The sequence below is a fragment of the Cyanistes caeruleus genome, chromosome 10, assembly GCF_971803275.1.
Source record: "Cyanistes caeruleus chromosome 10, bCyaCae1.hap1.1, whole genome shotgun sequence".
In the NCBI taxonomy this organism is placed as follows: domain Eukaryota; kingdom Metazoa; phylum Chordata; class Aves; order Passeriformes; family Paridae; genus Cyanistes; species Cyanistes caeruleus.
In genome coordinates, this window is record NC_141710.1 from 1,538,307 (window position 1) to 1,562,777 (window position 24,471).

The 24,471-nt window shown below is 41.8% G+C and overlaps 1 protein-coding gene across 1 annotated transcript in view; it reads right to left on the reverse strand.

Annotated features, from left to right (window-relative positions):
- AMER3 (APC membrane recruitment protein 3) overlaps positions 1-24,471 on the reverse strand; it is a 42,006-nt gene that overhangs the window by 7,297 nt on the left and 10,238 nt on the right. The window lies entirely within an intron of this gene.

A 24,471-nucleotide genomic window follows, 5' to 3' on the forward strand; every position in this document is an offset into this window, starting at 1 on the left:
GGGTGAGAAGCCCTCCCCGTACCCCAGTCGGTTTTGCTTATGCCTTAACCATCCTTAATTACTGGCCAACTATGTTCACATATATATATAAATATATATCTGAATATATCTACTCAATTTTACCTTTCTTTACTAAATTATCTACTTTTACTAAATTGCATTTTTAAATTATTTTGTATCCAATTTATTAAAGTATATTATCAATTAATTAGATTTAATTGTTTGGAAATTTGAAAATCATTTATAACAATGTGTTTTGTGACTGGGCTTTCCATGGCAGGATGGATGAGGCCTGGACGACTGCAGTGAGGAGTTTATCAGGTAGACTCACAAGTTGTACAATTTCTACAATTTTTTGCTTAGAGAAAGAGTTTCTTTGCCATGCCAAAATCATTCAGGGTGCTTGCCAAAAGCGAGGGGGTTTGCACCTGAAAGTCCCCATGTAACCTGAATGTTGGCAGCTCCTGAAAAAATCAAAGAGTTTTCGAATATGCCTGGACAAATAATATGAAAATCTGCTAAATGCAAAGACCTTCTTCAACTGTTTGGATTGCTGTGCTTCCTTCTGTTGAATGTACTCTGCAAAGCTCCCAGAGTGTGCCCTGTCATCAGAAATGTGTTTCTGCCAGTTTGTTAAAGCAATGTCATTTGCAGATCTCTAAAGCTCCATCTGCTGTGAAAAATATGCCAAAGCTCTGTCACCCTGGTGAAATAAACAAGTGTCATCCATTTTACAATGAAGTAAGTAAAAAACACAAGGTGGTCATGTGGTTATTCAAAATACTAGATGTCAGCATCATAGTTGGTAAAGGACAAGGAATTTCTTAATGTGCATTCTTTGCCCTGGGACATGCTGCTTGACAGCCCAGAGGACAAGGACAGCAGACAGTGCAATAATGGCTCTGGTAGCAATTGTGAGAAATGTCTGCCGTGCAGATCTTACCTAACCTCAATTGCAGCGAACTCAACACTCTGGCTGTAATCACTGAAAGTCTGAAAGCATCTGGGAGCATCTGGGCCTTCACAAGAATACAGAAAGGATTTTGACAGTGTAGCGCTCTGTATTCACATGTCCTGTTTGCAGCTGTGTCCCTGGGCACAGGTCTGCATCGCTCTGGTCTCAGAAAGTCCAACATGAAGGATTTGAGGGATGTGCCGGTGTCCTGTGCCATGCAGCAGTGTCAGCTGGTGGGCACGAGGTGGCACAGCAGAACAGCAGCAGGGGGAAGAGGAGCTGAGGGCTGCAGCAGGCTCATGGGTAGGTGTGGTAGCTGAATTCTCAGGTCCTGAGTGTGTGTCTGGCAATTGCAGCCTGTAACTTCCGATACCATCATCCCCACTAAGTCCAGTTCTCTCACAGAACACCTGACTCTTTAGTATTTCCTAGGCAGCAGCACAGTCATTTCATCTGCAGATTCCCTAGAGTTCATGAGTGAATATCAGCTCAGTCAGATTCCCTAGAGCTCATGAGTGAATATCAGCTCAGTCCTTACTGACATTATTAAATGACTCAGTTCCCAAGCTGGTCCTCTTTTATGATGAAGTTTTCACGACATCTCCACTCTACCTGCAAATTAAAACTGTGTGATAGACCCAGTGATGTTCCAACTCTCAGTTCCTTGCTCCTACATTCACATTTGATGTTTTTTCTCCTTTTTCCTCATGTGATTTTTATCAGTTTAATTTTTAATCCTCATTGTACATACTTTGAACACTCGGCCCTTAAGGCCAGAAAGAATGTTTTGCAAGATCAATTGCTTGTGTGCCTAAGGAAATCTGGTTTAAAAATATTTGATGTAGCCTTTGTTAGAGAGAAGAGTGTCTTGGGAGTTATTAATGCCAAGAGCAAGTTAGAATGTAGGGCCACTGTCCCCCTAAGGGCTTGGGATGCAGAATCTTGCATTGTAAGATTTCTCCTTCTCTCATCTGGGACAAAAATACGCCAGATGTCAGCCTGAGAATCAAGAGTGATTGGATAAGTGAACATGAATCTATGGACTCTCCAAGCTGGAGAAAAGCCTGCTGATTGCAGCTGAAGAGGAACAGGAGAAGCTGATTCTAAGTCAAGAAGTCAGGCCTGGAAGCTCAGTAACATCAGTTAAGAATAAAGACTTCAGCGCCCCCACCTCTGCCCCACCACCACAGCCACCCCCACCCCCAACTCCCCCACCAAAGAAAAAGCTGATTAACTTCAGGAGACATTGGGAATGGGAAATTGAGGCAGGCCCTTTGCAAGAGCTGTTTCTACCATGAGGGAATGCCCTGAGGCATTCTTTGTCTAGCCTGGCCATTGAACTGCTGCAACCTTGATGCCAAGATTATTTAATAGCTCTGCTATCATGCAGAGCTAATTGCTCTGGTTGTGTAGATTGACAGTTAGCTGGGAATTCAGTGATGGAATTATTTAAAGATGGGGAATATTCTGCTTTTCAAAAATTTAAATATTTGTGAAAACTCAGTTTTACTGGGACAATAAAAAATGCTTTCAGGAAAATAGGAAAAATCCCTCACTACCTAGAAGATTTTACAGTAGAACAGAATTGATCATAACCAGCAAGCACAGAACAGGCAGATATCCTATCTTAATGGTCTGCCACAGAAATATGCAAAAATTCCCTTTCCATAAAAAAAAAGTATTGTTTTAAAAAACTGTGATCATAAGTTGGCCTGATTTTTTTTAAAAAATTGAGGGCTTTTATTTTCCAGTCACTTCAGTTTCAGAGCACATCCCATTTCAGAATGGCACCTTGAGCACACTAGTGCACACTAAGAAAAATCACTAAGTACTGTGATTTCTATTGAGAAACATATTTTGTAGGAAATTCCCAATACTACTGGGTTGGATTTCAATCCAGTTGAAGGCTGACTACCCACACAGAAACACTGCAGCTGTGCTGGTGTCCTGTGAGATCACAGGCTCTCTGTGCAAGGACCAGAGGACCTTGATGCTGTAATATTATATCTCTGAGCACTGTGCAGTTTTGTTTCCTTGTGGAACTCAAATTGTCTGTGTCAGAATGAGCTTTAGACCGAGAAAATATCTACTTTGTATTCTCTATCCTTTCCCAATATTACATGCCACTCCAGAGGTGTTAAGAAGGCAAAGCAATGTTTTCTAGGTAGAGCAGAGGTTCCCCCATGGCTCAAAGGCCAGGACTGTTCTACAGATTGGTGATGGCACAGTTATGCACAGATCAGCCCCTGGGCTGTGACCCAACAAATAGTTATGTTGCCAGAAGTCACTTGTGCATAAAACCCAACTTGTTACTCCCAGGTAATTAAGAAGTTATACTGTAAAAACCTTTTTTTTTTTTTTTTTTTTTGCTGTTATAAGCTGCATCTGCCTTGGAATGCTGTGCCAGCATAATACGCTGCATAATATTATAATACATGATCCTGTGCTGACAAAGCATTCTGAGTGTGGACCTGGCCTAACTTGCTAGCTCCTTCTTTCCCTGAGCTACACAATAGAGAAGTCACAGAATAAAAATACAGAGAGAGCCTCTTTAACTGCTCCTTGCTGGAGGAACAGTCCTGTAGTAGTAACGTGGTCCTTGGTTGTTCTCTAGTTCTTACCAATTTGTGTCTGACCCCATAACTTGGTGACAAACTGCAAATTATAAACCACTCTAGCCACTCTTCTCTACTTTTCTTAACTACATCACGTGTGGTTTATCAGAAACTAGTGTTTTTGTCTTCCTTCATGGCTACATTATTTCTGTAAGACTTTGCATTATTTCAGACCCATCATACAAAATTTCAGAGCAGAAAATGAGATTAAATGTTTTATGAGCATGTGAACAAATGAAATTATCAGAATTTGGTAAAATAACTGATGCACTGTACAAAAATTTCTCTTAATTTTTTTCTTCATCTTAAGTGGCTTGAATAACAGCCTTCTGAAATGCTATCTCTGAGAGAAACAGTGTGTGATCTGTTGTGCTCTCATAAATACCCAACGATCCCTGCAAGTCAAAATATCATCACATGCTTACTGCACTGATTATGGGCCCAGGGACAGGCCGTCAGAATTTGTCTGTAATCTCTAATTCCAAACAAAGTTTGCTGTTTTGCTGTCTGCAGCTTGTTCCTGTCCTCATTGTCTGCTTCACAGCTCGTGTTCAACCTCTGAGTCAAGGTCACAGTCAGTCTGAAAATCAATTTTCCACGCCTCCATTACTCCTTCCTCAACCTTATTTCTTTTCTTATCTCTCTCACTGAAAGAGCTGCCTACATAGCTAAGGCAGAAGCATGGGACAAGTTCACATGTGCAAAATCTTAGCCAAATAGGAAGCCTAAAATGAAATAATCTGTAAATGATCTCTGCCCCAGCTATCCCGAGCCTTTCAGATTATTTATATTGGATAGTCATTTAAATCTCGTCAGTGCTACATTGTGCTGCTGTTGATTGAAATGGTAATGAATGCAATACAGCCCCTCAAATGGTTCAGTTTTTTAAAAAATGCATCATTTACAGGCAGTTAGCAGTGTTCCAATTGCATCTGGCTCATTGATTGCCAAGTACAAGCTGGCTGTGTCTGCAGGGCACAGCCAGTCTGGGTTGCAATGAACCCTGTGTCATCTTTGTGCTGCACATCTACCATGCATTTGCTGACTTGCTGAAGTCAGGGTCAGAAAACAAGCTCCCAGCAACCAAGAGTAAGTAGCAAACTGCTCTAAGTATGTTTGCAATTAATTTTCCCATGCCAACTCTTTTTCTTCTGCTGGTACAGCCCACTATCTTGCAAGTCACTGCACTGCTCTTTGACTTAAAATTCTCTGTCTGTTCTCATATCCAGGCTTGTCTGGATCTGTTTTATTCTGTACATAAAATCCTTTTATCCATATGTCTAAGGCTGTAGCTCAGTTCTGTTTATATTACTTCTAAGGTATCAAAATTTGCCTTTCCTCTGGCCTTGATAAACACAGTCTTGCCTGTTCATATCCAGTCAGAATACTGTCATTTGAAATCAGTATTTTTCTGTCTGATTCTGCAAACCCAAATACGTGTTGCTTTGTGTATTTTCCCTCATTTCTCTTACTCTGTGAGAGCCATGATTTGGTGGTTAACACCCCTCTCCAAGGTTCTGAGGGCCAATCTCTGCCTGTCAGTTGTATCCTGGTCTACTTAAATATTTACTGTTGTTTATGATTAGTCAATAATTAGAGTCTGCACTTTCTCCTTGTTATGCCTTCAATGAAGAAATGCAATGTTTTGTCCCATGGGGCTTCTTGTGTTTGGAAAAAGTAAAAAGTATGAAAACCTTGATGATGCTTCCATTTCTGAAGGGCCAATGGGTGCTCTCATTTTCCTTGTACTATTCCATCTGTCTATATCCATTTGTGGGTGTTTGTTTTGCATTGTCATTTCTAGACATCATTTCTAGCCCTTTGGAGTACAGCCCCAAAATCTGATCCTTAACATGAGGGGAGAAGGAGGGGAAAGGGTTAGGAAATCAGACATCCTGGTCTGGAATATGTGGTTGTGGAGTAACAGAAATGATTACATGATCTTTATTCTTTGCTCCTGCAAAACTGAAATTGCACTTGCCTGACTTTTGCCTGAAGGTTTTCTGTGGTCAGCTTGGTGCTAGAGCTTACAAAATTCTGCTCATTTTTACCTCTTTAGTGTATTTATAAGGCTAATTGTATGTTTTGGTAGTAACCAACCATTACATAGGTCTGTATAAGTTTTTGCTAAGCTCCGCTGGAATGCAAATCTACACGAAGCAGTGATATGACACACAGGAGTTGTTCCAGATGTAAAATGAATGCTTCCATTCTCAGAAACAAATTAATATCACTTCCTCTTATTGAAGGAGGCTGGACAGCAATAGGGTTAGAGAGAAATTGCCAAATGTTACATAAATATTTATTTGCTTCATTTTGAGCCAGGATAAAATATGGCAAATCCTTTACTTTTTCTGCCCTAAAACATGCTGGGTCATGAGGAGTTTAAACCTAAAGAGGCAAAAATAAAAGGGAACCATTTCCAGTACAGAAGATCAGCTGACATCATGACTCCTCCCTTAGCAGAGGAGTAACATTGATTGGAACCTCATGTCCCAAAGAACCTCTCATCCTGGGGAAGGAATGCTCCATTCCACAAACGTGAGCAGGGTTCAATCTCTGCCAGAGCCCCTCAGTCTGACAGAATGGGAAGGGATGCAAAGATACCAGCAGCTGCTTGGTGCCAGGTCACATACAGCACTTCTTGGGAGAGGTCTAAAACTTCATCTGTCTCTTTAGTGTCAGCTCAGGAGTTTTCTGTGCCAGCCTTGAGAGGAGATGGTGCCTGCCTGTGCTCAGTCCTCCTGTAGAGGCTTCCTGACATGCTAATCTTTTCCAAAGAAGACAACCATACTATTAGAGAGAAGTACAGTCTCAGAGGGATTTATTAGCAGACAAAAAAAGCTGACTAAGTTCTTGTTCTTGCAGGTGCTTGATTCATACATTGCAAAGAAAAGTAGACCACTGAGGCCATCTGTGCCTCTGGGGCTTTCAAAACTGTTGTGGTGTTTAAGGATCAATTCTCTAAAAATGCCTCAGTGGAAGTAAAGCTGAAGAGATCAGGTAGATTTGTTAGATGGTGAGATCTGGTCCAGGCAGCCCAGGTTTGAAGTTTAGTGGCAGGTATCCAAATTATAGCACTATCCAAACCAGTAAAAATTTGGCTCTGAGGGAAATAACTGCTCCCATCAGAGCCTTGACCTCTGTGGTGCTCCAGAGGGAGTGCCTGTCCCAGGGTGTGGATTTGGATCCAGGCAGGGTATCAAACAGTACCTGAGGAGAGGCTGAATTGGGGCACATGCTGTATGAGCCCATCAGACAGACTTGCTGAAATTTGTTCAGCTCCACTGGTGCTGCTGAGAGCTCCTGGTTCTTTACCAGCCAGGGCAGCCTTGGCAGCTGGGCTTGACCTTTTTGGTCCTCAGCAAAGTCAGGCACAGAGGACCCTACTGTGCAGTTTTCCTTTACAGTCCTGCCAGTTCAATTTGTTTCACTTGCAATAGGAATATTTTCTTCAGTTGACCTTGCCTCACCTGGTGACTGTGTTTCTAACCACAATTCACATCTTTGACCTCCTAACAAAGAGCCAACACATTAAAAATGCATGAGGCCCTTGTGAGGGGGCAGCTGAATGGCTGCATTAGCACTGAGGCTGAATTATTGATAGAAAGGGTGACTTTTACTTTCCTTTTAGCTATTGAATAATAGATTAAAAGCTGCACAATAAGATTATTTTCATTACTCACGTAAATTACTTGTTCAGTTAAGAAGAGTGAAGAGGACAAATGGAAAGTACCCTAGGGTGGCAAATACATTAGACTTGAAATTTTTATGTTCTAGAGTATTTATTAATTTGAGGTGCATTTTCAAATGAATGTTTTGATTTAACAGAAGAAATAAGGAATGTTTTGTAGAGTTTAGGAGATAGGAATAGACTTTTTCTTTTATGATACTCTCAGTGAAACTTAAGATTAGAGAACAACTACTGAGTTCAGTATTAGCTGGTGCCCACACTAGCCCAAATAAGAAATGTTATTTAACAGTTGAAATTACCAGACTGACTAATACCTGTTCTTTAGAATTATATTGTTATTGAATACCTCAATATTCCCATATGTGGTATGCCACACTGAATTGTCACCATCTATGTAGTCCTAGGGAAATAATAACTCTGTTTTGTTTTTCTGATTTAGTTTGGTGACAGTAAAAATATTGTCCATTAAATCATTTTAGGGATTAATAATCAGTTTGGCTTTCTACACAGCCTTTGGCTCTCCTGGCTGGTTATTACAGCAAGGATCCTGCTGCAGATTTCTGTAAGTCAGTCCATTCTTACAGGAGGTATTAGGTGTCATGGTTTCCCACAATTTGGAATAGTCAGTTGCTTCTGCATTTCCACTCCTGCTACCCTCCTGCAGGGCTGGATGATGTTGGCTTTGAACTGGACAGCTCCTCTTCTATCAGCTTTGAAATAATTTCAGCACACACTCAGCAAGTATCTGGCAGTTTTCTACTTACATCCCTGTGGCAACAATTTAAAAAGAAGGAGAGCAAATTTCCTTTAACAGAAATAATGAAAAATAATTCATTGCAGCCTCTATTTCAAAATCATGTGTTTCAATTCTTCTGCTGGTATTTTCTTAGCCAAAGAACACAAACACAGCTATCAGTATTGTTTCATAGAAGTACCACAAAATGTTATGGTTTAGTCATGTTAGGCACTGATTTAGAACCCACTCAAATTGCTGAAAAAATCCCATGGATTTGTGACAGTTTCTGCAACACCTGTGCATGGGAGGCATTCCATCAGATACAGAAATCAGGATTGGATTGATGCAGAATTGCATCAGCTAGCAGGCACACAGGGCAGTATCCTTACAAACCCCTAGCTGACAGAGAATAAACAATTCCAGTGCACCTCTCAGTGCCCCTCCCTGGATGACAGCCTCAGCTCTCCAGCTCCAATCCCCACACACTTTCAAATCATGAGCTCTCTGCAGGGATGGGAGGATTTGGTGAATTTTGGGATACTGAAGAATGCCTGGTGAGAAGAGAAGGAAAGCAGTGGGAGTTCACTGTGAGCAGGTTACTGAGTGACTGTCTAAGGGTAAAACAGAAAATATGTACCACTGACCTACTTAGTGCTGAAAGTCTCCATATTCCATTATTGATGAACTGATCTACTTAATACCCTCCTTGTTGCCTGCAGTTAGCTCAACAGCAGGATGATTTTGACTATTCCTCCATTTCTTTTCTTCATGTAATTAGAAATTTCCCTGTTTTATAGCTGATAGTCTGACCCAATGGAATAAGTGGAACTGAAACATATAAGCTGAGTCAGCATTTTGGATCTGCTTTTAAAAGCTAAATTTAAGCACACAAGACTGTAAATTTTAGTCTTCATGGTCTGGTAAGGTCTATAAGAGAAAGCATCTAGGGTGTTAAACTTTTTGAGTGCTTTAAGCTTGCAGTTTAGAACTGATTCATTTTGGTAGGGTGCTTTTTAAAACACAGTTTCTGCAGGATTCTAAAGTATTGGCATTGTGGGGGTTTTTTTGTTTGTTTGTTTGGGTTTTTTGGGGTTTTTTTTTTTTGCATTGTTACTCAAACCCCAGCAACAGAAATTTGGCTGCCTCTGGCAGGATAAAAAGGCAAATATTCTAGTAATTTATTTCTCACTTTTAGTATATATTAAAAAGATCTATTTTCAAAACTTGCTTTTAGGTTCAGTATATGTCATACACATAATGAGAGAGATGAATATAAATTATATCTTAACTAGTGTAAATGACTCTCTTCACATTGCTGAAGGAGATTATTTTAATTTTGGAAGTTAACTTCTTTTTTTAACTGTGAGGCTGTGAATCTGACAAATGTAGCTGTCAGCCCTGCGTGGGGTGGGGAGGAAGGGAAAGGAAGTCTTCCTGTGCTATGTTTAACAGTGTTTGTGACATAAATACAGCAATTGTCTTGAGCTGTAGTAAGTTCTGTAAGTTTGATGATGTTGTTATTTAGAACTGCCTATATGGCTTTGTGAGGTTTCTGCAGCAGCAGTCTCTTGGAGAAAAAAAAAAAGGGAGGAAAAGCAGTGGGTCAGTCTAGGATGTGCCTTGGGAAACACCTCAGGGTAGGCAAAGTGCAAATACCCAAATGACTTCCTTTGGGCTTTGTAACCTCTAGGTTCCTGTCAGATTTAATTGTTTGCATTGCCAGTGATGGGTACAACAGATCACAGGGGCTGTGAAATGAGTCCCTCCTTCCAACTCTGGCAGTCCTGGGTGCCACAGAACTTCTGCCATCCTTAGCTCTTCCCCCAGGTGAAAGCCTCATTTTGGGATAGTTATTCTGCAAACCCTCCTGTGGTTTAGCAGAATAACTTGGGACACCATAAGCTTTCTTCTAATGCTAAATGTTAAACACACCATTCCTGTGGGAAGTCTAGCAGGTCTTTTTGCTAACATTTATTACCAGCAGTCTGGTGTTGTAGCAACAGATCCTGGATCCAGGCAGACATGCTTGGATTAAAATGAAGAACATGCAAGGTACTGCTGGGGTTACTGGTTCTCCTCTAAAAGCAGTCTCAGCCCAGAGGGAAATGAAAAGAAAGGAGCAGAAGTGCAGCTGAGTTTTCTCCAGTAGCACTTGAGCTATGCCCAGCGTTGTACTGAATGGAGAAGACTGTTTCTGTGTCATCTTTGCATTCCTCTTTTTCAGTCATCAGTGTAGGCTCCTCTGTGCTCTCTTGTTTCAGACCCTATAGAGCTGCTCTGCCAACTGGAAATTGGCCAATGTGAATGTGTCACACAGAGATGTTGCCAGATTTTGATTATACTGTTGAATGCTTTTTCCTAGCCACCCAAGTATTCCCTTGCCACACTGGCAGTCTTGGAAGAGAGGATCCAGTGGGTTTATGGTCCCTAATCAACCCTAAGAATCTGTCCTATCATTTACTACCACCTTTACTGCCAGTTAATGTTTCTTACCAGTGCTTTGTAAGAAAATATTGAATCACTGACCTGTTTTCATCCCATAACTCAGAACAGACTGCTTTGTAGCCCTTCCCTGGCCCCTGCCTCACATGTCCAGAAATTAGGACACGTTGTATTGTAAACTTGCATGTCCATTAAATGATGTGAATATAGAATGAGTTGCAGTATCTGGGAAATTAAGTCCAAGGGTGCCCAGCTGCAACACAATCAGCTGAATATGGCATTCTTTTTCCTGACCTTCTGGAGAAGGAAACTCTACCTGATAAAGCAGAGTACTTACACAGTTATAATTTGTGTTTAGTAAGCATTTGTATTCCTGGAGATGAATCAGCTAAAAGGCCTCTACAGTGTAAAAGCAGACCTATGCTGTATGCAACCATCCTGTTTTATTTAAAAGTGGCTACTTAGCCATCATAACTGAATCATGTATCTTATTTCAGGTTTCCATTTGCATCCTCTTCAGAAAGTCACTTAAGAGGTTAAAAGGACGCAGTAAGCAGGATTAAGTTTTCTATATTTTATGGCTAAAATTTCTAATAACTTGGAGAAGAAAGAAGGTAGTATCATATGACACCTCATTTCCCCCAGTATGTAGCTTACTGCAATTCCTTCCTATGTCAGAAATAGTGTGGCAACAGGACCAGAGCAGTGATTGTCCCCCTCTGCTGGGCTCTGCTAAGGCACCTCCTGTCCTGGGTTCAGTTTTGGACTTCTCACGACAAAAAAAGCCATTGAGGGGCTGGAGTGAGACCAGAGAAAGGAAAGGAGCTAGGGAAGGGGCTGGAGCACCAGTCTGATGAGGAGCAGCTGAAGGAGCTCATCCAGGACAAAAGGAGGGGCAGGGGGACCTTCTTGCTTTCCACAATGCCATGACAAGAGTCTGTTTCTGTCTGTCATATCTGTCTGATCATAGCTCTCTCTCTCTTCCTCTCTCATTTATGAGAACAGAATTACCTAGGAGTATTCTTGAGTTATGGAAGGTGTGAGTTCAGCCTGGTGAATTATTAGGAAGAAATTCCAGAATCTTGTCATTTCTGGTTAGGTTTTTTTTCATATTTTTTTGCTACAAATTGAATCTAAGCCTTTATACATTGCTATTCTTTGAAGCGAACCTCACTGATATGATAGATGTTTTCCAAACTTGGAACTGTAATAAAAACACTGAGATTTTGGTTTTAGTTAGCTCCCATGCCATAAAACACACAAGCCTTTGAGAAATCAGTGAAGGACTACATGCAGTGTGCTTTATGCTCTTAGGTATTTATTTCTGTTCATGGAAATGCAGTTAAGAAATAATGCCAAGTTATAAACTGATTTAGAGTTGCCACATTAGAAGTATTTGGCAGTGGAGTGCAAAGAAGAAATCAGACCCACCAGTGACCCCTTCCCATCTTCAGAGACTGTGTTTGAAGAAAAGCCTGACCTTTAGGCAAAATCAGGTCTGTTGTTAGCCAGCATTGATTGGTTTATGCTTTTCCCTGACATTGGGTTAATCTTCCACACGGTTCAATAGAAGGGACTTTGGTCTAGTACCAATAACAATTTTAAATGTTCAAACTTTCACAAAGAGAGATCAAACAGTGGTCACAGGAAAATAGAACTGAGTTTTCCTGAAGAAGCAGAAGTAGCACCCCTGCCCAATAAATAACCCAATGGAGAAATCTCTACTTCTCGGTCAAAGCTGGGGAAATTACCAGTTCTGCCAATTAATGAAAGGGAAATTTGAAATCAGCCCTGAAATACTGGCAAATTGTTCTAATAATGGGACTTTACCCATTGTTTTTTCAATACTCTAATATTAGAGCTGCACAAGTGGAAATGTGAAGAAAAAAATTAAAGTTACAGGGATGAACTTTTCTGATTTTTTGGTTGAACACACATTTTTTTGTTCTCATTGAGATGGATTTTTCAGGTATGCCTCAAAACCACAAGGAAATACTCTGTGTGTCAATAACTTAGTAGATTTTTCAGTTGATTATGCTGCTTTGGATATTTATGTTACTGTATACTAAGTAACTAGTTCCTCTAAAAAGTCAGAATCTCCTCTCATAAAGCACAGTAAAACAAGGTTTTCAGTATTTGTATCACTTATTTTGTTAATAGTTAGGTCTTAACTGACTTAAAGTTTTTCTTCCTGTGTGCTAGAAGAGCTGTTTTTATGGTAGATTTCTTTTCCACCTATGAAGTGGTTTGTACTGGGCCATTATTCACTGTATTGTGCTCACTTTAAATTTTTGTGCCTTCACTTATAGCAGCCAGGGGATTGCTGTGTGATAGATACACTGAGTGATAAATTGCTGCTAGGGTAAGTTTATTGATCCCTGTTTATTGTGCTGGGGATGAATGCCATATGACATTCTCATTTGGTAACAGAATACTTTGTATAGATTTCCTGAGCTGATTAAATAAAATCGGGATTGAGACAACAATGCTTCTGGTCAGATTGAAGGTGAGATACTCTCTCTGCTTCAAGGCAAAGAAACACAATAAAGAGGAGAGCAGATGCACCAGTAGCAGCAGAACATGGTCTGTACATGGTAAGTCCCTTCCTGGAGTCTTGTGGTTTAGTGTCCAAACAACACACAAGCAAAGGCAGAGGGAGGTGGATAATTAACTGTTCTCTCTGCAGCCTCTCTCCTGGGGGCAGAAAGAGTTCTTCAGGTCTGTGTCTCTTCCCTTCCCTGCAGAAAGGAACCAGGGCTAAGAAAGCTGAAAGAGGAGGCAGAAGCAGGGCGCTGGCACAGGATTGTAAAGAGGTTGAGTCTGATGAACAGAGGGAAGAAAATATGGCATCATATCCTGATGGAAGATGCTTAGGGACTACAATTGCCTAAAGGCAGGTTTTTCAAAAAGGACTGGTTTTTCTGAACTGGTTTTCTGAACTGAGCAGTGAGGAAACCAGTCCAAAACATATTTAGGAATCTTGTCCCTTTTTTTTTACTTAACAGTAGTTTGGTGCCATAGAGGTGCAAATAAACTCATTTATTCTAAATACATACTCTCCCAATTTCTGTTAATTTTAAGTATCTTTTTAATAGCATTTTTTAAAAGCTTCATGAGTAATTAAGAAAAATAATAAAAGCAGGTCAGTGGTAGTTTAGTAACCCACTAATTCTTGTAACTCAACATTAGGAGGTGGCAGCTCATTGCTAACAATGCTACTGTTGTCTCTGTCCTTCTAGGCAAAGAACCAGAAAACATTTCCCAGCTAATTGGAAGCTCCGTGCAGTGCTCACCCTTTTAAGATATGGAGCATCCCACCAGAAATGCCAGTGACTAACAGTGCACTTATTAATAGAACCAGCTCCAGTGATGAAACAATGGGGCTGCTTGGAGCACTGGGCCAGTCTGTGCCCTGTCCCTGCCACGGGCAGCCCAGCAGGGACAGCGAGGGGCACTGGAGCAGACTGGGAACAGGAGTGGGAAAGGCCAGAGCAGAGCCTGTGCTCTGCAGGGGACAATGATTCCCAGCAAATCCCTGCTCGGAGTCAGAGGGGAGCGGTGGATGTGCAGTGACAGCTCGTGCTCCGTGATGCGTGCAGTGAGGATTAAGCAGGCTGCACACACACAGGGCTGGCTAAGGTGCCCTCACAGTGCAAATCCGTGGGTATGTGCTGTGTCTGGTGTTCTGCTATCCCAGAACGTTGGCTTGTGGCTCTCAGCTGCTTGAGCAGGCCAGGCCAGGCCAGATGGAAGCTCTTCCATGCAAAACATCTTTGGTCCTACTGCAGTGCTCTCACAAAAGCCCTTATTTTCTTTAGTTTTTATCACTACCCAGGTGTTCCCAGCCCACTGAAAAGACCAAATCATGGAGAGCTGCCAGCATTTGAAGAAATCTATGGAACCCCAAACCAGATGTTTTTTTGGCTGAGGAGGACCAGCTGCCTTGTACAGTGTGTGTGTGTCCTCTGCAGGAAGGTATGTGACCTTGAGAAGTCTAACCAAAGAAGTGCCTGTAGCCAAATTGTGCTGCTTAGATCATTGCCAATGTTTCACTGGAACTTCTTTCCCAGCTACCAATGCTTTATAAAAATCTTCATTACCTTTTTTAAGATTACACAGTTTGCAACCTTCCTTTAACTTCCTGCCTTGGTCGGCTCGGCTACAGCAACTGCAGCTCAGGACAGGTCTGGCCACCACCTCCATGGCCAAATTCAGTCTGTGGCCTCCTGCTTTGCCAAAAGGGCCAGCTGGGGTGCAGCATGCATCCTGCCAAGGGCTGCTGGCTTGCAGGGGCTGTGTCCTCCCTTGGCTGATTGCTCATTGCTGGCTCGCCTGCTGCTCAGCACAGGTGAAGACAAATCCAGCTGTGCTCTCCTGCTTCTCTCCTGCCCTCAATCCCCAAGCCTGCTCTGGGGGGCATTAGATACTTGTAGAAAAGTAACTACTTTTTAAAAGTAGCTACTTTTACAGTGCAATTCTACAGGAGACTGGTTGTCCCTTACAAGAATTTATCTCCAAAGCTTGAAGTGTAACATGGGTAAATGTAATGATTTATTATTCACTGTTGACTTTCTGCATAAAGATATTTGTGTTTCCTAGATGCAAAATTGTAATTATAGTCTATGTGCAGCCAGATGATTTATGCACATTCATTTGAGTTGCCTCACTTTCCATTCCTTTTGATAGACTGTAAGGTAGAACATTAAATAAAGGAATGGAGATTCCTTTACCTCTGGATAAAGAGATAAAGTGTGGGGGTTTTTTAGGGATGTGAGGTGTGCTCGGTTGTTGTTTTTTGGGGGTTGTTTGGTGTTCTGCCTGTGTGGGCAACTTGGAAGTTCAATTGTGTGTCTGTAGAGAATCCAAAACATATCTGAGGTCACTTTGCTAGTCAGGATTAAGGCAATAATAGTATTCAATAAGAGTTAATGCAATTACAGATTTTTGCATTTTCTCTTTATCAGATGAAGGCAGGCAGCACACCTCCTGACACAGGTCACATTTCAGTGCAGGGAAGAATGCCACCCTGCTGGTCTGGGAAATACAACACAGTGTGGCTCACACGAGCATGTACATGATGGCAATAAGTGAAATTGATTTCTGACAAAATCCCACAGGTATTTGGAGCAGTATCCTATCAGTTTCAATCAATAAAAGTTGCTAATAGTGTTTACTGGTTGTTAGGCTAAAAATGCGATACAGGATTTGGCCTTACAAAAATACAGTTTCTGTTAAGGCACAGAGAGGAGCAGCAGGGTGGGAACGGTGTTGTGGCAGACACTGGTGACTGATAAGGGGTAGAACCAAGCTAGAAAGAAGAACCTGTTATTGGAAGGGGATTAAAAAGGTGGAACCTTTCTTTTCTGACCATGAAATCCAGAATTTTTGCAAGTACTGCAGTATTTTTTGAAAGTACACTGCAGAGCAGCGGTTTGCTGTTGTTTTCCATGATTATGAGGTTAGTACTGGTCTATAAAATGTTAAACCATGGCTGATTAAATAATTGAAGAAACAGAGGAAAAAAAAAATTCTCAAGAAAGCAAATAAAAAGTAAGAAAATGGGAGTAAAGTATCAACAATCAATATTTAGACTTGATTTTATTTCATTTCAGTTCAATGAAAGTTGCCTGTGCTCTGGATTTCTTTTCAAGGCCTTATTTGTGTTTGGGTTATTTTTTATTATTTAAAACCTGAATGGCCCTTTAATTGAGTAAGTTTGCAACATGCTGCAAGAGACACTAGTCTTACTTTAGAAGCACTAAGCTCCTCCAGCATTTCATGTTTGCATGGGTGAAGGGCTTTTTTTAATTTATTATTATTTCAATTTTATTGAACCACTGTGTGTCCAGGGCATTACAGTTCCTAGAGAGACTGCTGGGTACAGTATATTTATCTTTAATAATATAAAATGTGAAGTTCAGAGATCAAGGGAGCAATAGAAAGAAATCTTCCTATTAACTGTCTGTTCATATATTTATATCTATAAAACCTCATAAAACCTTCACATTTCTATCATTCACATTATACAACCCTCAGCAAAAAATGTCACTTTTCAAATAACCTCATCTATTCTTAATTTATGTTTCAAGGATTGCATTCAATCAGTTTAGCTCTCATCACCTTTAATAAACACTAATGGAAAAACTAACATATATTTTTCTAACAGAAAAATTCTTAATTAGTATTAGTGCATGATTTTAATGTAAAACAGCTTTTGAATTGTGGGGGAAAAAAAACCTGAGGGCATTTTTAAATTTATAAGTATTATTCAAAATTTTACAGATTATAGTTGAAGAGCACTTTTGAGAGCTGAGATGATTCAAGTACTATCTTGTTACTGATTGAAGCTTTAAGAAATCTAGCCCAAAAAAGCACCTTGCATTGCAACCCCGCTGTTTCCTGGCATCCTTTTGCTATCTCAGTAGCAAACTACTTCCAAAGACATAATTACTCTTACAGTCCCACCTAAGCAACCTTGCCCTGATGGGATGGACCCTGTAAAAACACAGGGTTGTTATTTGGGAAGCGGGGGTTTGGCAGGATGTGGTTTTTGGGTGGTTACACCACCATCTTAATTACAAATGGGTTTCAGGGAGTTGGTTGCTATAGCAACAGTCTACTTAGTGCTTTTTGCAGCACGAAACCCTTCTTGCCTGTATGTTCAAGGGAAGACAGAAGGGCTAAGAAAGGGAAATTGAGTTTTATTTCTCCAAGAGCCATAAATTGCAGCATCCTCTATTTAAAGCACACAGACGGAAGAGCTGCTCCTTTACCTCAGTGTTTTTTCTGCTGCTGAGAAGCCCCATTTGATGTTTGTGTAAAATACAACCTTCCCTTATTTCAGAAATACAACTGCACTAGGGTTAATTAAGGCTAACACCCGATCAGATTTTTCCTAAAAGTGCAGCTGAAAGCAGAGGGCACAATCTCTTTGAAAAACTGGAGCTGTGAAAATTTCTGATGCAGTCTTTAGCCTCATGTCTCCTGCTGTAAATCAGGGTCCCTCCACATCCTACTGAAGCCAGATTCTCTTGCCACTGATTTCTCTGCAGCTCCCTGGCTGTGTATCACAGACCCAAAGCCACCTTGACCTGATTTTTTTCCCCTCTGTTGGCTGTGGGGTGGAGAAACATAACAAAGGGGTTGGGGGGTTGTCAAAATTCCTTAACCCTGCCTGGCCATAGGCTGTGATCCTCCCATGTCCTTCAGTGCCTGTCTGCACCTGTGCAGTGTGAGCAAAGCACAGAACCCAGGTTCTGAGGAGAAAAGCAGAGCCAGGCTGGAGTTTGCAGGATTTGCCTGAAGAGGGGTTTCCAGGCTCTTGAGGGTGGGGGGAATTGTCTGGTAGGGCAAGGAGCTGCCAGGAAATGTCAGCTCCACAGGCACATGGGAAATGAAAAAGGGTTTTGAAGTAGGTTCAGCCTCCAAGAGGAGGCAGAAGGAATGTAAAGTATGTGATAGAGAAGAGTCGAGCCTGTCTGGAGCAAGTAAAATAGAAAGTTGTCATGAAAGGAAAAAGAAATTGATTTAGAAAGGAAAGTATTGCAGTTGAAGAGTGAAGAGGAGATGGAGAAAAACCCCCTCTTTGTTCTCTATAAGACAAAGAGGACCTTCCTTTTTATGGTTCTCCAGTAATCTTTTCTATATCTTCACCTGCAGACTGACAGTTTCCCCTTGGACAATATAATCACCTCAAAGAGGAGGATAGCTGATTGTGGGAAGAGAGAAATTGCTGGCTGTAGTATCTTGGTGCCATTTGTGTAGTTGTCATCCCTGGCTGACACTATTACTTATTGCCACAAGATCTTTTAAGCTTTCCCTGAGCAGGTCTACCACATGCATGTAGAGAGAAGCTCAGAATATAGCATTTCTCCACAGGAAAACCCTAACATACAGCACTTCTTTGTGTCTCTCTCTCTCCTGAGCTCTATTTCTGTCCAAGAACTGTGAATATCTTTCCCACCTTTAAATGGAAAAGATGCAGTCCCTGTGATTTGACTGACACAGGAAAGCTGCCACACCAGATGTAGACAGTCCAATCTTTCCAAAAGAACTGACCAGGAGGAGAGTTTGCTTAAAACAGGACAGCCTTCCTTAAGACCTGATGAGGGAATCAGTGCTCATTTGGGGTATTTCATTAAAACACTGCAGCCTCCCAGTGCTCCGCTGCTCATGACAATGGTCTTTTATGCCTTTCACTGGATGGTCAAGTTTTTTTGCTCCTAATTTAGCCAGATTTAAAATTATCTGTTTGGGTTTGGGATTTTGGATTTTCTTCTTGTTGTTTTTTGGGTTGGGTTTGTTTGTTTGTTTGTTTGTTTGTTGGGTTTTTTTATTTTTAGAAAAAAGCAGAAAATCTATTGATGCTGGGGAATTCTGTCTGAACCCTGTCTTCATTTACCAAGACCCCAGACTTGGGTACTGAGGCATAGCCTCTGCCCTGAATCACAAAAAGTCTGTAATCTTCCCAGTGTTGCTAGACCACAAAAGGGACAGTGCCTGTTTTGGGAGCAAATAGATGTCAGAGAAGGCAAAAATTCAAAAGGAATATTTTTTAAGTTTTGCAAAGCAAAACTGATAAGTATAGCACAAAAGATACAAGATTTTAAGAAGTGCCTTAAAGACATTAAACTATGAAAGGTTCATAACAGAAATTAAAAGGCTTTGAAGTTCCTGTGCTTAAGGGCATTTGGAAAATGGAGCATTAAACCCAGACACCCAGGAGGAGCCAAGGTCTAGCTCAGAGAGTACTGGTTGCCAGAAGATAGGAGATTGATTGTTTCAGGTTTCTAAATTCTCCATTTGCCCTGTTTGTGACACCCTTTTTTGCAAACACCTACTGCAACACACTGTCAGAGGTAGAATGCAGAGTTTCCTGGAGGCCTCTGGTTTTTATTGCCCCTCTGTATTTTCTGATGGAGGAAATGGAACAAGGTATTTTATACTTTAGATCCAAAAAGATGAGGTTACCAGGCCCTTCATCCTACTCTTTTTCTGCTGGCTGGCTTGTGATATAAATGCCTCTCACAGCCCATTCTCAAGGTGAGGATCTCCTTTGCATTCAGTTTCTCCATGACTGTATTCCAGAGGGGAATAGATTCTCTCCTGTATGAAAGAAACAGCCTCTGAATACAAGGCTCTCACTTTCCCTTCTTCCCACTTTCATGCCTTCCTGACATGAAGTGAAGCAGGTTTTCTTCAGAATGGTAACAACTGATTCATTTAAACAAAAAGGGCCCAATTCCATAATTCTACAGCCAAACTTCTGTAGCCCAAATCTGACTTGTATTTTTACACTTAAATGTCAGGTGAGACACTAAGCCTCTGAATGAGCAGTTAGTGTGTTTGCATTCTGTCTTGACTTCTCCCCATTTCTCACACAGAGGCACTGTGTGTTTCATATATCCTGTCCCTTAGACCGTACTGCTGCTCTTCCTCTTTTTTCCCTCCACTGCTATCCTCTTGCAAATTTCAAATTCAAGGTTGAAGGAGACTGGGAGCCAACTTCTTCTCTCAGGGTTAAATCTGGGAATCATTGCCCTAGCTTCAAATTTATGCTGGTGCAGTGAAGATGAGAATTTAGCTTTCTGTGCTGTTGTCAACAGGAGGAAAATAGAGTCCCTATCAGGCTGTATCCATGGAAACCACCCTGCTGCAATAGCGGGTAAAGCAGCAAATCAATTTCTTCAGTTTTAAAATGAAGCACATTACAGTGCATCTGGCATTTAAGAGATTATCTGTGCTGATAACTGTGTGGAAAAACCCTCCTCTGGCAAGAACATTTCTTCCTCCTGATAGAATTCTGATTTTGGGTAGAATGAGCACTGATGACAAAGTACCATGAAGACAGTGCAGTGAGACAGAGCCAAGTCCAGAAGCAACAGCATTTAATGAAGGAGAAAATTGTTTAATTTAGCATTTAGCCCAAGTATCTGGGCACATGGTGACTAACATTCAAATGTATTAGTAGAGGTGGTGACCTGTCACCTCTGCCTCCCTGCTCTTTGGCTCTGTGGTACCACGTGTGACAAACAGTGTTGGTACCTTGTGATGCATGTCTGAACAGCAGTGAGTGTGTGTGTAGCTGTCAGATGAGATTTCAATATCCACTGCTACATGGTCTGGGTAACTGACTTTATACAGGTGTGTATTTCAGAGCCAGAGGCATTTCCAGCGCAGAAAATGTGCTGGCTGTCTCTGTGCTGTATTCTTGTTTCATTTCATCATGTGCAACTTGAGAGACCATCCCCTTACCATGCCATGGAGGGAGCATGGAAACAGGAGGATTTCTTACACCAGACTTCAAAAGCCACCATATACTTTTCCTGCTGTGTGCACAGAGGCTCTGCCTTTATTTTTTCACCTGGTATCTCTCTGACCATTTTGAGAAATAATACCCTACTTGAGCAGAAAACTGCCTCTGCACCAATGAGACTTCATTCTGCTTTTCCTTTTTATCAAATCTAAATATTGCAGTCTGCCTTCTCTATGCTTATCAGATAGAGAAATTATCTGTCTGGGAGAAATACAACCTTATTTAAGAGAGAGGGAGTGAAGTTGAACCAGGAAGGATTAAAAAGCAGTGCAGGAATTGCCTAGACCATGAGTAGCCCTTCAGCTGGTGAGGATCAGATACACATTCCTCTGTCACTTTGCAGTGCCTAGGCTGTATTTTATCTGCTTCTGAATCTCAGTTCCTTGGTACCAGCAGTCACATATGCAATACCGTCTTCTTTTATCTACAGCTGCCCTATTATAGTATTATATGGCTATCCTAGTATTATAGCAATCACTGTTTGATTGACAGTTATGTATTTTTTTTCTGACCTGGGGGCAAGCTTATTGCAATGCATTCCTTTCAGGGCTGTCAATGACACACATCCAAAATCTTCAACTGGTTCATAATGTGGCAGTTCAGCATTTGAATGAAGTGAGCACATATTGTTGGGGGCACAAGAGGTTTTGTTGCTCTGCCACATCTACCAGCTAATGGAAGATGCAGTTCAAACCCCATTAAGTGGTAGAAATGGCTCAGAGGTCTGAAATGCTTCTGTTTGCAGGGAGTGTTTTGTTCTACATGTGTCCAATTGCTATGACATCCAGTGTTGTCTGCTTGGTGAGTTAAGAGGTTTTAAGAGTCAGGAAAAGACCTCCCAATGCACTGCTTGAGTTCTGTGCTTCCTTTCTGAAGATGAAGTTTCCTGATGAAAAACACGTAGTTGAAAATCACAAACTTTTGCAGCTTGTTTTCTGTGATCCAGATCTAGGAATCCTCTCTGTATTCAGACTTGGACAGCATTCACTTCCTAAGTCCTAACCTTTAGATACTGAAAAATTAAAATTATACTTTTCATGGCAGTTTTTTATCCATAATTCCCACTTTCTACATAAGCCTTCCATATTGCCCTGTGAGGATGCCTGGGGTTCCTGGTGGGTTCAGACACAAGGCATTATCAGATTTCTCTCTAAAAGGCATGGGAAGGGAGAAATGGAAGAGGAGCTGTGACTGGTGTTTCTTGTACCATTCTTCATCACAGTCCTGTGTCTGCTCATCAAGGCAGCAAAGCCCAAGAGGCCAGGCATGGCCCAGGAGAACCCTGCACACCTTTTGGAGCAGAGAGGATGGGCTTGTCTGTGGGTCCTGGGATATGCTGAGATGAGCTGACAAAACCTGGAGATTTTAATAGCATTTGAAAACAGTTTTCCTCTGCCCTGGGACAAAGTTAGAAAGGTGACCTTCTTCCCACCTCCTTCAGGTCAGACCTGGGTGTCCATGGCAGGATCAGGGGCTGCACTTGTTCTGAGGACAAAGCAGGAGCCACCTCTGGATCTGTCACTTGTCTCCCAGCTCCCAGGTGTGGCATTTTAGAGCATCCTTTGTGTCTAAGCTCTCACAGTTTGCACAGTCATGTCCAGCGTGGGAGTGTTTCCCAGTGCTGTCTGTCTCCATGGATTCAGAGGTGACACCATGTTTATACACTGCCTCTCTTGCATTACCACCCCCATGACTGAGGCAAAGCTCCTGAGTCATTGTCACAAAGATTTAAAATTTCAGGCAAGCCTGTAGGCCATCTGTTTGTGTGGGCAGGCAGGAAAATATCGGGTAGGAAAACTCAGTCACACACCATTGTTTGTATCTGTCCCCACAGCCAATTCTTTTAAATGACATTTTAACTATTGTCTAAATTATTTTTCTGTAAAAAATTGTAACAAACACCATCCTTGCTGTTAAATGATTAATTAAAATGAGCCCAGTCCTCAAAGTCGCTTTATTAATAGGTAAATCCCATCTCTATTCTAAAATTTAATTCATTTTACTGTTCAAGAAGCCTGTATCAAAAATCAGCAGTTCCCTCTTGGGAAAAAAGCTTGAATTGTGTTTTCTCTGGCACTCAGGTGAAAGTATGACCTGGTCACATTCCTGCCATGGCAGGTATTATCAGTGCTGGCACACGGCAGCTGCCACTTGGTACCACGCAGAGATTGTGCCCCAAGTCCAGTAATGTCTACTTGTGTTATGTCTTGTTCAGTGTAAAGTACACTCTGTTACCACTCCTGACAGTCACACAGCTCCCTTCTCTGTTTCTATCATTCCACTCCTCAAAATCAGACTCTCTTTGCATTCCTAACCTGCAAAGGCAGGGATATTCCTTGCACTACCCTGTGGATTAGTATTCACAGCAAAATAAAAATATCAGGCATACACTGATCTGTTCTTCTAACCTCAAGAAGCTGTGCCTAGTCCTAGTTCCATACATATACTAATTGTAAGCACAAACCTTGCCTCTTCTGTACTCAGTTTATAATTTCAGAAGTATCTAAAAGAGATTAATAGTTCTAAGGACTATGGTGTGTCCTTGGATGGCAAGTACTGCTAAAAATTCTGGTGACACGAGAAGGTGAGTTGCTAATCAGCAGAACCACCACAAATGCAGCATTGTGTACAACAAAAATGGAAAAAAAAACCCCAAGATCACTTTTTTCAGTTGAGAAAGACCTAGTTTAGTGATGAACAGATTATAACTAAACACTGTGTTTGTTAAGGGTGACGAAGACTGACAGTCTCTGGCCCTTAACTTCATGCAGAGCCCTGAAAAATGTCCCTCTCTGCAATGGGAGACCTGTTAGTGGGCAAGGTCATTTTCACAATGATGTAAATAGAAAAGTGGACGGCTGAATCTACCCAAACTTGAAAATGTCAGGGTGTTCTTGCCTCCTGCAGAGAGAAGCACTGTCCTTTTTAGTTCGTGCTGCTTGGGAAGCCTTTAGAGATGAGCAGAAAGCAGCCACACTGCTGTGAGCAGCAAGAGCCAGAGAAATGTTGTGTTCGCTGTGTCCCTCTGTTCAATAGGGAGCTGTTCCTTAATTCTCTGTCCTGGCCCTTGCTGCAGCCTCCTCTTTGTCTTCCCCCACCTCCAAAGGGGCTTTCTCAGAGGCCAAGGCTGGGCAGAGTCCAGCCAATCTGTCAGGTTTGGCAGGGCACATGACAGAGAATTTACCCCAGTTTCATACTCCTACAACAAATTCCTGTCAGCAGCTGGAGGAGTTCTCAGCTGGCACAGAGTGAGAACTCTGTACAGACACAGGCACAGAGCAGTGCCCTGGCCTAAAGCCTCGTGTGACAGGCAAACCTGAACCAGCACCATCGCTGTGTGCTCCATCCATGTTTCTGCTTTGCAGCAGAGGTGTTTCTTACCCTGTGTCACAGGGCAGATTCTGGCTCTCCCTGTGCTATGAGTGTGGCTGAAGGATTTTCAATTGCTTGAGGTGCAGCACAGACCCTGTAATCCCTCTCTTGAGAAGCCTGTCAAGCCTTGCATGGAGGCTGCCTTGGTTTCAGCTCTTGCTCTGCCATGGCACAGTTTGGCCAGAGACCAACCCTTCAGGTTTGGATGAAGGAGGAGCATCCTTTTGGTGCACTCAGGAGCACCAGCACAGCACTGTGGCCTTTCCCTTGTGCTTTGGAGCACACCATATGTGGGCACCTGCAGGACAGGGCACATCTGCACTGTGGTTTCACACTGAGCTC